At 31.0% G+C, this 13,001-nt stretch overlaps 1 protein-coding gene across 18 annotated transcripts in view; it reads left to right on the top strand.

Annotated features, from left to right (window-relative positions):
* Nucleotides 1–13,001, top strand: part of LOC145289209 (talin-1-like) — a 617,531-nt gene that overhangs the window by 263,182 nt on the left and 341,348 nt on the right. The gene's annotated exons all lie outside the window — the stretch shown is intronic.

Below are 13,001 nucleotides of genomic sequence, written 5' to 3' on the forward strand. Positions count from 1 at the left end.
ATATACTAACTTGTTACCCAGTAATAAGCTTAAACTCATTCTATATTCTGTACTAGTAGGCAACCTGGAAATTACCCTGTTATAAAATACGCTTCAATATGATATTTTGATTAATGCAGATTTCATATTTATTATATTATATTGGACCCAATATTTTGTAATGATTTAAAAAGTAAAAAAAAATGACTTGTGTGTCATCACCAAGAATCAAAACTAAAACGTTTAGCTTACAATTTACTTTGTCCTTTGACATTAATGCCTAAGCTATGAAGACACGTTTGCTGCAAGGCTAAAAATTAAAACTCGAACCAATAGCTATTATGTTATGCATGCATATTCATAATGCCATCGTTTGACCTTCATCTGGCAAATTTCATTTTAATTTTAACACCTTTGCACCGATTTTCCACAGCTTAAACACAAATATAAAGTTTTGCATGGGTTTGAATACTCTATATATTTAGTTTCATATCTGTAGACCAAAAACTGATAGAGGAGTTTGGTAGGCAAAAATTTTTAAACAAATATACGCATACATAAATATATATAGAAAGAGGTTTGTATTTACTATAAGCTTTTTACACAAATATTACGCACGTATAAATCATGTAGAATATCTACATGAATATAATTAAATGTAATAGTTAACTAAAGATGATCATCCCATAAAAGAAATCGAAAAAAAACTAATAGGGAATTAAAATGAATATTTAAAAGAATATGCAAATTAGCTAGATGAATGCAACACCACAACCCATATATAACAAAGTTGTATTTTCTTTTTAAATAAATAGAAAAAATGGTTTTAATATGAATATCAATAAACAAACAAAAAAAAACAAATTTATAGGAGTATAGATTGTTTAATTTAGAAAATACTATTAAATATATGATGAGATATCACTAAAAATTAGAGAAAAGAAAGAACAAATTGATTCACTCGGCAACAAAGTCTTTGGCTGGGCTCACAAATGTGTCTGCTTTATGAAGTTTTCATGTATGGGATGTGCTCTTTTTTATTTCCTTGTGATTTATTCATTTGCACAAAAAATAAAAAAATTCATTTCCCAAAACTGTTTTACCATTTAAAAATATTAAGAGTACTGTAATAGTTTTAAACACTTGATTATCATATGTTTATATTTTACACACTAAAAAAATGCTTAAGATAATGTTTTATGGTTTTCTCCTCAAAACATTTAATCTAATGAAAAGGATTTGGTCTTTTTCTTATCACGTATACACATTGAAATGATAAATTGTTCTTTAAATGTTCAGATATTTTGGCTGTCTTAGTTGTGATGAGATTCCCATTTTTAAAGCTTTGGGGGATGTGCAGTCACCTGAGATTCTATTATCCCTATCTGAGGTAAAAAAAAATACCTGTAAGTTCCATCTACAGACAATTTATATTCTGCAAACCAATCATACATAAAGCAACTATTTTTACAGTTTAATTAAATATTTGAAGATATTTAGAAATTGAAACATTTATCCCAAATGACCGGATTTGGCATTAAATAATCTAAAAAGCAAAACAACCCACCAACTTTTCTACTTTACAATTTCTCCAATCATGTGAAAATCAAACAAAATTCTTAACTGAAGAAATAAAATTTGGTTGATATTGGTTTCAAATCTGAATACCATATTTTTCCCCCCTTTCCATTCACACAACTGCAATATAGAATGTTAACTTAAATATTGTTATTCTTTCATAAAGCCCAAAACCAAATAGATTGGGTCTTTTTGCTTTCTTTTTCCTTTTTCATTTCTATAAATATACTGACTTTTCTAACTCTGGTCTTTTGCCAAACTATTTGATTGACTTATGACACACTATTACAAAAAATATGATTTCTCATCTGTTTTATTTTCATTTTGTCCAATACAATACAGGTTCCTGGTCATTTCTATTTTCTTTGTAATGTATGATGAACTCTTGGGAGAAAAATGGTCTTGTATTTATGGATTCTTTTGGCAAAGTCTGATTATTGTTTTTGATTGAAAATGGATTTCTGTTTGCGTTATTCACCCCCTCTCCCGAGCTGCTTCTAATAAATGTCACTAATCAATAAGAAACAATGATTAACAAATTGCCACCACTATGTCTTCTACCAACGGCTATTTCCACATGAAATGATATCAAACCATCCAACTAATCAGTTTTTCTGATCATTTCCTTCCATTTCTCCCAGGTTTCTTAGCAATTAAATACTTACCATTATGATCTCTTTTTGTTTTTATTTCAGATGAAGTTCTCTGAAATCAAGGGGCCCTCTTCCTGGGGTTAATACTTTATCTTTATATGAGATGCATAGGTATTCAAATATTCTATTAAAGTTCTCATTTACCTCTCAAACACTTAGTAAAGAAGTTGAGAATATAATTTTCCCCTCCCTAACTCATCATTTAGATGTTATAGTGTATCTTGTAGTCTCTTGATCTTACTGAATTCTAGAATAAGAATTCATCTAGTCTGTTAGAGTATCCAGCTTTGTGCTGTTAGGTAACATCACTTGGAGAAGGCACACCATACCAAGAAGATATTATCTGAGCAGAGAATATTATGTGATTTTGAATATTTAGTCAATGCCAGGTTCTCCTGATAAACGCGTGTACAGAGATTTTAACCATTCAAGGAAAGTGTCTAGTCAGCATTTAACGTCTATCATATGTGTGTGTGTGTGTGTGTGTGTGTGTGTGTGTGTGTGTGCTGTATTTAACATGTGCACACATTGCCGACTTGGCTCACTCTTCTGTCTACAAGCATTATTCCATTTTCAACAAAGAAGATCACAGAACATGATCGTTCTTAATAAAAATTATTTCTAGTCAGAAAATTAAAACATATATTATTTTTACATTCTTAAAATGGAAAACAAGATCAACAATATATATAAGTTACATACATGAAAGCATTCATAGTAGTTCAATATTTCACCTCATTTTATTTTTTTTAGGCTTCTTCAAGTAAAAAGCATGGTATGGACAAAAACAAAAATATATAGGTTAGTAGTAGGAGCAAAAAATATGAAGGCGGCATTGTAAGAGAGGAGAGATGTAGATTAAGGGGCAAATTTTCTGAATGGTGGTGAAGGAGTAGTGAAAAGGGTAAGCAGTTTATGGTTAAAAGTGAGATTTCATATGAAAAATTCAAAGAGGCTTATATACTAGACAGGGTAAGGCACCATAGGCTGCTAATCAAGGGGGTGATGAGACTAAGGGAGGTGTGAGGGAGAACTAATAGGAAGCAATTTAAAAATTTTAGCCATTAAGTGTTATAGCATTTTCCACTATTATGTTTTTATTCAGAATGGACAAATTTGAAAAAAAAAAAAAAAGTTGGACCTCTGCTGCTTGAAGGTACATATAAGTTTGTTTCACTAAGTAAATTACATTGAATGATGTATGCATATTTGATCAACACTAGACTTAGTAAAATCAAAACTATGGTTATAGTCAATCACATGTGAGACAAGTTCATTTTTGTTGTCTCCTAGCTTACTCTCTTCTATTCATATATCCTTTTGTCAAGGGAATATTGAGTCTTACTGGTTTAGAAGTTGCTGCATTCACTATGTGGTATGGTACAAATGCTGACTTGTATATTAATATTGATGTCAGTGTTTTTGTTTGAAAAAAAATTTTGATAGTGTAAGAAGTGGATTGTGTGGTTCTGATGCCGCATTTTGTCAAGACACTATGACATAATCATGTTAACACACCAGTTATCGTCTGATCACCAAAGTTAAGCAATGGTTAGTCTGGCTAGTACCAGATGGGGTAACCATTTGCAGGCGCTGTATGTGTTCTCCGCTTATCTCTGCATTGTTTCTAGTTGTCTTGAATTTCTACTTGCCACTGGAATAAAACAGTGTCAACTCAGAAGTGTGGTTGGAGATTGTGTAACTCTTGCCACAAAAATTTCACGCGCAAGTCACAGCATCATCACGTAGTAGGAAAAACCTTTCAAGTCTGCATTGCCGTGATAAGTCATCTGTTAACCCACAAAACCCAATCAGCTACAAGCCAGTGATTTTGATAGTGTTCATCAACAACAATGGACGAGCAGTTTATATATATATATATATATATATATATATATATATATATATATATATATATAGTCTCTTGTGTGTAAGGGACATAGTCTTTTTTTGAAAAAATATGAAGATCCTCCCCCCTCCCAGCATTAAGAGTAGTGTTTGGAGTGAGACTTTGATTGTTAAATTCATTTACAAATACTGAGGATTACTTATTCTTATGGCACAGAGATAGTCCTATTATGAGGTTTTTCATCATGGAATGGTGGTTTGAGTAAAATTGTATATAATCATATTTGTTCATGGATTTATGATAAATTTGGCATGGAGAAAAAGCAATGATTAAAATTGTTTTCTTTTTCATGTGTGAAATTAATGGTGGATTTCTTAACATTAAGTTTTTTCTTTTTTTTTTAACTGGAGAGGAGGAGAAGTGTTTTGTCAATATCTCTATAATGTGTATTGTTTATAGGAACTTAGTATTTAAAATGCCTATTTCTGAAAAAAACATTCTACAAAAAGACAAGCTAAAACCTTATATTTTAAATCTAAATATTTCTTGTGGTGTGGATTTTGTTTGTTTCTCTATTGTTGTAATGAGTATTTTATGACCATTTGATGTAATAAGAGCTTTAAAAAGACAAAGGTATGAACATTTTTTAGTTATTTTCCATGTTGTCGTACTGAAAAATCCATTGTTATTAGATTTTGTTCTAGATACTATATACCAATAGCTGAAAAAAATGCTTGTTTCCATTTCATAGTTCTAACCTATGCAGAGGAAATTTTATTGCAGAAAAAGTTTTTATCACAAACCTTGTTTCACATAATTGTCTAAACAACATGGAGTTAGAGGCTAAAATTTTCAGGATTCTTATTTTAATGATTTTTACCGTTAGTTAAAATTTTAAGAAAATCCATGAGATGAGGTTTATTTGGTATGGAATTAACCATGCCTATGGTGAAAATTTTCATCTAAGTTGCAAGTGTTTTAAAATTGACAAGAGATTCTAGCTCCTCTTTGCATAAAACTAAATTAAATTACATTATCTAGCTTTATGCTGTCTTTCAAAGTTCATAATGATTGGTTAATTAGTTCGTGAGTATAAGTGTGCAGAGGAACATATGCATGCACATGTATGATTATAACATGTATAATTATAACATGTATACCTACTTTATGCAGACATCTTTCAGCAACCTATGTGAAGCTCTATTTTTTAAGAATCAAAAATTTCCAATTGTTTCTTTAAGAATATGATCTTTCTAGAAAATGATTACTCTCTCCTGAAACCTGTCCATTAGAATTCCATCATTTATTAAATTTCCACGTGTTTACTAAAACAAAAGCAATTTATCTTACTTAGCACAAAGATGTTACCAATGCTATCTGAGAATTGAATTGAACATTCCTGTCAAACAATCTCCTTAGGAATGATATTTCTTGCATGCAATATTCTTAAAGAGATAAAGATTATGGCAAGAATTGACTGATTCCTGTCTTTTATTATCATATTTAGTTCATCAAATTTTCTTGGAGAAAATATTCAATATTTGCAAGTCTTATTTTGTTGTCACTATTGTCAGTCAATTCTGATGTGAGGATGGAATTTGGTTTATGCAGTTGGAATATCTTCCTTGCAGACAAAGTTCTGCAACATTCTCCTTGAATTTCACTATCTTCTTATCTGTGTCTGTTATTGCTGGAACTTGTCCAATAATGGCAGGTTTTGCCCAAGATCCCTCCTCCCTCTCTCTCTCTCTCTCTATTTTAATTTCAAATCAGCTAGTCTTGGTTATCAGGAATTCTACAAAATATCAATCTTTTCTTGCTTGTATACACTAAGCACCACTCGTATGTACAGTTCATTATAAAACTTCCGAATCACAATAAACAGTAAAAGAAGAGGATGAGAGTAGAAAAAAATATTGAAAAATGGATGGCATCATGAATTATGGCATTCCAAACTGTTTTCATTATCCAAGAAATATCCACCCAATGAGCCTCAGCTGGTTTAGTGTGTGTGTGTGTGTTACATTATGGTATACCAAAAGTTCCTCGGCAATCGGACGTCCAGAAAGCAAATAGGCTTTGATCAATGCGGAGAAAACTACCATATAAGACAATTGCTTTTCAAATGGACACCCCCATTTTTTATGGGGAGCTGGTTTACACCCTCCTCCAACATCTTGTGGAAACAAACATCGAAAATTGGGGAAATAAAAACTGCCTCGCTGCAAATGGTATCTGCGAGATTTCATTTGACCTCATTAAATTCGCACACCTGTCAATTAGGTTTTAATTGTTAAATTAAAACCCTTTTCTGTTCTTCTGCCATCCTGGGCAAGTGGGTAACATGTCAGGATTTTTTTTCACCTTCGCCTCAAGGTTTCTGGTTTGATCTTACCTACCTACAAAAACTTTTTTTTTCTTTTACCACACAGGTGATGCTAGGCAGTTCGCTGTTTTTCCGAGTTTTTGAAGAAGTTTAACGTCTTTTTTTTTTTTTTTTTAAATTTTGTTTTGATCTAAATCCCCCCCCCCCAACACATACACACACACACACCTCCAAACACCCGGGCAACACCAGGCACCCCCCGCTAGTGCATAATAAAAGAAAGTTTGTTTATATTTTTGTTTTATCTTATCTTAGTCATAAAGTGTCCATTACATTATGTAAGTGGGCTTTTTGTTATTCAATCCATTTCTATTTTCTCCTTCAAGATTGTGCTTTTTTACTTTACCATAGAATATGAATATTTTTTTTCTGGACACCAAAGTTTATATTTTCATTTAAGCAGAAAAAAGAAAAATGCATTCCACCCATTCTCTGCCTTGTCTACAAAGAACTTCTTTCATAAAATCACTAACACTTCTGGACTCTATTCTTAACAAAGAATAATTTGTATTTTAAGTTATTTTCACTTTTTAATTTGGTTGGAGCAATTTAGTTTTTGGTAGCTTTCTCACAGGCTAATATATATATATATATATATATATATATATATATATATATATAAGCTCCACATTTCATATTTCTTTCCCTTTATCTTTCTCTCTGTCTTTCTCTCCCAATTGATGTTTTAATAGTTACAATCAACCAAATTATTCTTGGTCAGTTCATATTGAAGCTGTTATCTCTACTAAAACAGACAAAGTATATCCTGTTTTTTTGGCTCAGGTCAGATTTTTCAAAAAAGCAGTTTTTGTTTTCTCTTTATGTATATGATTTAGAGAACTTGTTTATTTTGCTCACATAAACTAGCATTTTTCCATCTTTGTATTCTACTGAATTACTTAAAGCAAACTGAATTTCTGGCGTGTTTGTGTTTCTGAATGTTAAAAAATACTTTATTACAGCGATCATACTTTTTCTATAGCTATACAGACTCTCTGTACTTTATTGAAATATTTTATTTTTCATGGTATTAAAGTAAATAAATGAACAGGATGTTTGACCATTATGTTCTAATTACAGTTTGAACATTAATCTTGGAATATTGGAGAAAGAGGTTAACTAGTCAAATTTGCTTGATGTTTTTTTTTATTTTATTTCTTTATTAGTAAAATGAAAATATTTGTTATAAAAGTAGAAGAAAAAAAAAATGAATATTCAAGTCAGATTGACAAAGTGTTTTACTGGTTTCAAAAATCCACACCGAGTGATCAATCATATTTTCTGTACTCCTAATCCTTCAAAAAATAAAAAAGCAACCACATAACCAAACTCTCTGCACAATTATTGCTGTAGAAAGAAACAAACTCAACATCATGCATGCAAATACAATCTGACCGCAGCAATTTTTTATCCAATGACTGCCAAAATTTACCCTTCACTGAAGAAGAGTAAGAGTTATCCATTTTTTGTTTGTTTCACAAACTTGGGTGAAGAAAAACTTTATTAGTAAAAACAATATTCTAATATTTTTTTTTACCTACATCATTATCTTATTTTTCTTATATTTTTTGTCTTGTCTTCTCCCCCCCCCCCTCCTCCACTGGAGGTTAGGAACTTTCTACTTTATTTCCCACTAGCGGAGGTACCCGGCATTATCAGTAAGGGTAATGAGCAATGGAGCCCTAAAAAAAAATTTAGAAAAAAAATAAAAAAAATTTTTAAATTAACCAACCCTCCTAAAATAATTGAAAATAGTATCGAGTACCCGCACAGGTGCAAAAAAAAAAAAAAAAAAATTAGCTGCAGTAGCCAGGCTCAAACCTGTAATGTGAAGGAAGGAAAGCAGGTTTACAAATAAGCCAACTTTTTAGCCCCCTCATGCCCAAACGATGTTGGCGGGTTTTAAAATAAGGCTAGCCATTGCAGGGCATGTGATGACTTTTGCAAAAATGTCGATGAAAATATTAACCCCTCCTTTGGATATTTGCGGATCGAGAGATTGAGCTTTCAAACGATACCAATTCTCTCAGCGTTGGTTGCGTGTGTTGGAAGTTTTAGCAAGACATACAAACATACACACACACACCCACACACATTTTGCTTTTTATATAATAGACTAGCAGGGCTACCCGGCGTTGCTCGGGACCGTATAAACAATGAAAAAACAAAAGCAGATATTGAACATATGTTTTATTCTTAGGGGAGAGGAATCTTTCATCTCAAGTTTTAGCGTTACAAACAAACATTTGTCTTTTATATATATAGATAATGACAGGTTTTTTGGGGGCCCCCCTCGAAGATAACTGATCAGTTGACCAACTTCTAGTGGTCCGTTTGACGTAAAATTTCGATATTTGTCATCCGGGTGATGGGGCTTCGATATGATACCAAATTTGTCAAGTTTGGTTCCGCCTTTCAAAAGTTTTAGCGTTACAAACAAACATACATACATACATACATACATACATACATACATACATACACACAGACGTTTGGCTTTTATATATATAGATGATATATTGGATGTGCCATAAAAGCTTGATTTTAAAAGATGGATAAAATGAAATAACCTTTTTGTTATGAAATTTCTCAAAGTCACCCAACATCATGATGCCTTTTTGTATTTGTATTTTTTTTGTTTGTTTTTTTTTTTTTTGGGGGGGGGGTCCATATAAAATAAAAGATTTAATGTTCAGGTTTTCATTTTATAATTCTTTTTTTTTTCCTGTTTTTATTATATTTCACAAAAGAATGTAAAAAATACTTGAAACAAACCCCTTTTACCATTCCCTTTTTTTATATATAAATTTGATCAGAGTTGTTTTTGTGATAAGAGCAATGTTTGGCCTTCTTTTAAATAAACAATTGTAAATTTTTTTTTTTTAAGTTCTTGTAAATTCTCACTTGTTTGATAGAATGAATGAGCCAAAAAGAATGAATTTATTGTGATTATTCGATATGACACTTGAGTTTATTCACTTTGACAAGAACCCTCCCCACTCCTATTTCCTGTCTATTAATCTGAAATCTTTAAAGCATGCTATCACAGGTCAATATCTTCTTGAACAGTCTTCTTTCTATGCCATTTGGTGCATGCATTGCATTACATGTTGTAAATGATGATGAAAGGCCGGTCAAAGCAAATCAAGTTATTTTTTAACTGTTCAGTTTCCTTGATATCTTCAAACAATAATTCAATATTTCTGAAGAATTTTGAATAGCCTTAAAATATTTTTTATCAAAATTGTTAGTAATATTGTAAAAGCGTCATTTTAATGTTTTGTAAATATCAATTTAAATTAAAATTACAGCTGTATTAAGCTGAAGTTCCAATAGAATGTTCCATCAGAATGTTAAATGATATATTCTAAATTACTTTTTGTCTGCTTTTTGTGATGTGATTTTTAAATCTTAAGTAGAAAATAAAGTTTTGTACCTCAAACTGACTTATTTTAGTATTTATTTAGTATTTTAGGAAGTTTATTTTGTGAACAAATGAATGCTATGGTAATTTTTTTTATGTATATTCTAAAAATGCTCTTGGGAAATTTTTTTTTTCTTTTGTATTTACAGTTAGAAAATGTAAGTTTGTTTTGTGTATTTATTAGCTGTTCTGATTAATATGGAGTAAGGGAACGCACAGTGTAAACAGAAAAATTACCACTAATAAAATTTCTTCTGTATTTCCTTATGAATTATAGTGAAAGTAATTGTGGCTAAGAGTTATCTCATCTGATTCCAACTTTGGCATCATTAATGAAATCCCCAAATCGTTAAGTGAATTTAAACAAGATGCTTTTTTCCTGACATGGACTAATGCAAGTTGAAAATCTAATATATAAAACTCACTATGTCTGCCACATCAATACATACACAACAGAGAAATTGCAAATTTACTCGAATGAATATCCTAAAAACAAGCTTCACAAAATAATGCCAAAAATTAAACAAGAACAAAATACTAAACAGAAAAGAAGTCAAACTAACAAGAATAAAAATAGGCCATTCACATTTAACCCATTCATATTATCCTAAAAAAAAAGAAAGCCAACCCATCTATATACCTTGTCAAACACCACTCACAATAAAATACTAATTGAATACACCGATTTTTATAACAAGAAGGAATAATTTCTACAAAGAAAAAAATATTAAGGATTTATTCGATAAAAACGATCCCCACATTATACTTTCATACTAGGGATGTACTGATTATCAAATTGGCCGATTACCGATTAATCAGCCTTTGATAATCGGGCAATTTATAGATTTTCTAATGCTGATATATCAGCATTTTTTTGTCATAAATGAGACTGATATTATATTGAAAAAAAAAGAAGGCAAGTTAACTCACTCTTTTGCTTGACTTTAAACCGTGCAGAGCTGTGCTTAGAGTTGTTCCATTCCCTGGTGCACACACAGGTGCAATAATAAGTGAAGAATTGCACAATGTTCTGGATGAGTATAAAATCTTCAATAAAGTTTTCTTGCAGGATTTAGGACAAATATAGTTGTGTAGTCTACTTTCCTAAACCCATGATTCAAATATTAATTTTAAAAGATTGGCATAGAAAACATATTTAGAATTGGATTCTACATCTACTTTCCACTGATGATCAGCAGGATACACTACCATGCTGAGGGTGATGAAGCACGAACATGTGTAAATTACAATATGGCAACTTTGAAACTGACAAAAAAGTAACCAGTAAAAATGTCACAAAAGATGCTTTCATCACTCCTAATATAAGACAATAGAAAGTAAAAGTACAATTATTTCTAATTTAATTTCAGCCTTCATTTTCGAGGTGAAACATTGCATCATTTCACTGATTGATAATTTTTAAAATATTATCAGATAAAACTGAATTAAATGACAGTAAATATGAATATTTAATATAATTATATACATAATGATTATTGTGTCTATTATTTTTTTTTCAACAATTCCAGCTGCAACTTCATAATAAGTCGATAAAAATGCTGATTTTAGTGGCAGAAATAAAGTCCCAAATGTCATAAAGATATACTAATTTCAAAAACATACAGCACAAAAACTATTAAAAAAATCTGGAATTTTGCATGCCTAATCAATGCATATTGCATTAATAGAATGCTATATCCTAATATCAGCCTTTTGCACCATATACTTAAACAGTATCCTCAAGAAAATGTACTTTTATGTAGTATTTTTCACTTTGTTTATTATGGTGATGTAATTAAGTAAACGTACATGTTCAACATCAATTTAATTTTAATAAAAGTAAGAACGGCATGTTATCAACGATAGAGTTTTTTTATACGATTGGTATTTCTTTGCGATTCTGTTGAATTCTTTGCTTGGCACTGATCACATTTGTCCATTTGAGGTGGTTCCCTCAACCCCTTCAATTGTCCTTCTTCAATGCTTGTGGCACAAATCACTTATTTTGCATTGTTTATTAAATTGTTTGGTGAAAGTACGGACTAGTTAAGAAAATGGGTTTGCAAAATGCTCTCTACATAAGTACTATTGATTTTTATTGTTTTAATATTTTTATTTTATTTTTGTATTGGCTTTGTTCACGTTAATGCTGTCATTGTTTACAAATGATTTATTTCCGGTTACCATTCTGCTTTACATTGAATTGCCCCAAAATGTCCCTTCTGATTAATGTTTACCAGTTTTAAAATAAGCAACGAACTTAGCTGTTTTTTTTTTTTTTTTTTTTTTTTTTTTCAGAATAACAGAATCTGGTAAACATTAATCAAAACTTTTTGGGGGCATATATGTGAAGCAGAATGATTCACACAAACTGGAATTTTTGTTAATAAAAGATTCGTTCATTTTTATCATATGATAATAAATTCCTACCATAACTTAATATCGGGAACCTGTTCAAAAAATTGTCCAGTTACCGAGTCCATTTGAAAAAAAAATCACCAAAGAAACAAGTCGCAGAACTTCAACTATATCAATGATAATACCTACAATTTTAGCTTTGAGGTTATTTCTTTCAAAAGCTGTCCAATCTAATTCTTGTATTTCTGATTTTAGTGAAATCCTTACCACTGTTGAACAATTCAATGAATCAATGGAAATAAGATTTTCATCCCATCTAAACGATAAAAACTTGTGTCGACTTTTCTAGATTCAAATTTAAATTTCAAAAGAATGACATGGAAAACACTAAGAATTGGGTTCTACATCTTCTACTTTCTACTGATGATAATGAAGCAGAATGGGCAAGATACACTTCGTCAAGCTCTGTTGAGGGTCAAGAAGATCAAAGAAAGTAAAAGTATCTCTTTCAAACCTGTTTGATGAATTAGTTTCAAATAAGCCTACAGTAACAAATCGAAACTTAGAGCAGGTAGAAGCTGAGTTAAACCTGGAAACTGATACTACAACAGAAATACAAGAACCACAGTCTGTAGTTTGATATAATTTGCATATCAATGAGGCTACACACAGGAATGAGGCAATATAAGGCCAGGGGTCGAGTCTGGGAGAACCAGGCTGAACGGGTCGGATCTTGGAATGTCGTTCAAATGCTGACAAGAATCCATTTTTTTT

This window comes from Euprymna scolopes, chromosome 2, assembly GCF_053919585.1.
Source record: "Euprymna scolopes isolate OS-2025 chromosome 2, ASM5391958v1, whole genome shotgun sequence".
Taxonomy (NCBI): domain Eukaryota; kingdom Metazoa; phylum Mollusca; class Cephalopoda; order Sepiida; family Sepiolidae; genus Euprymna; species Euprymna scolopes.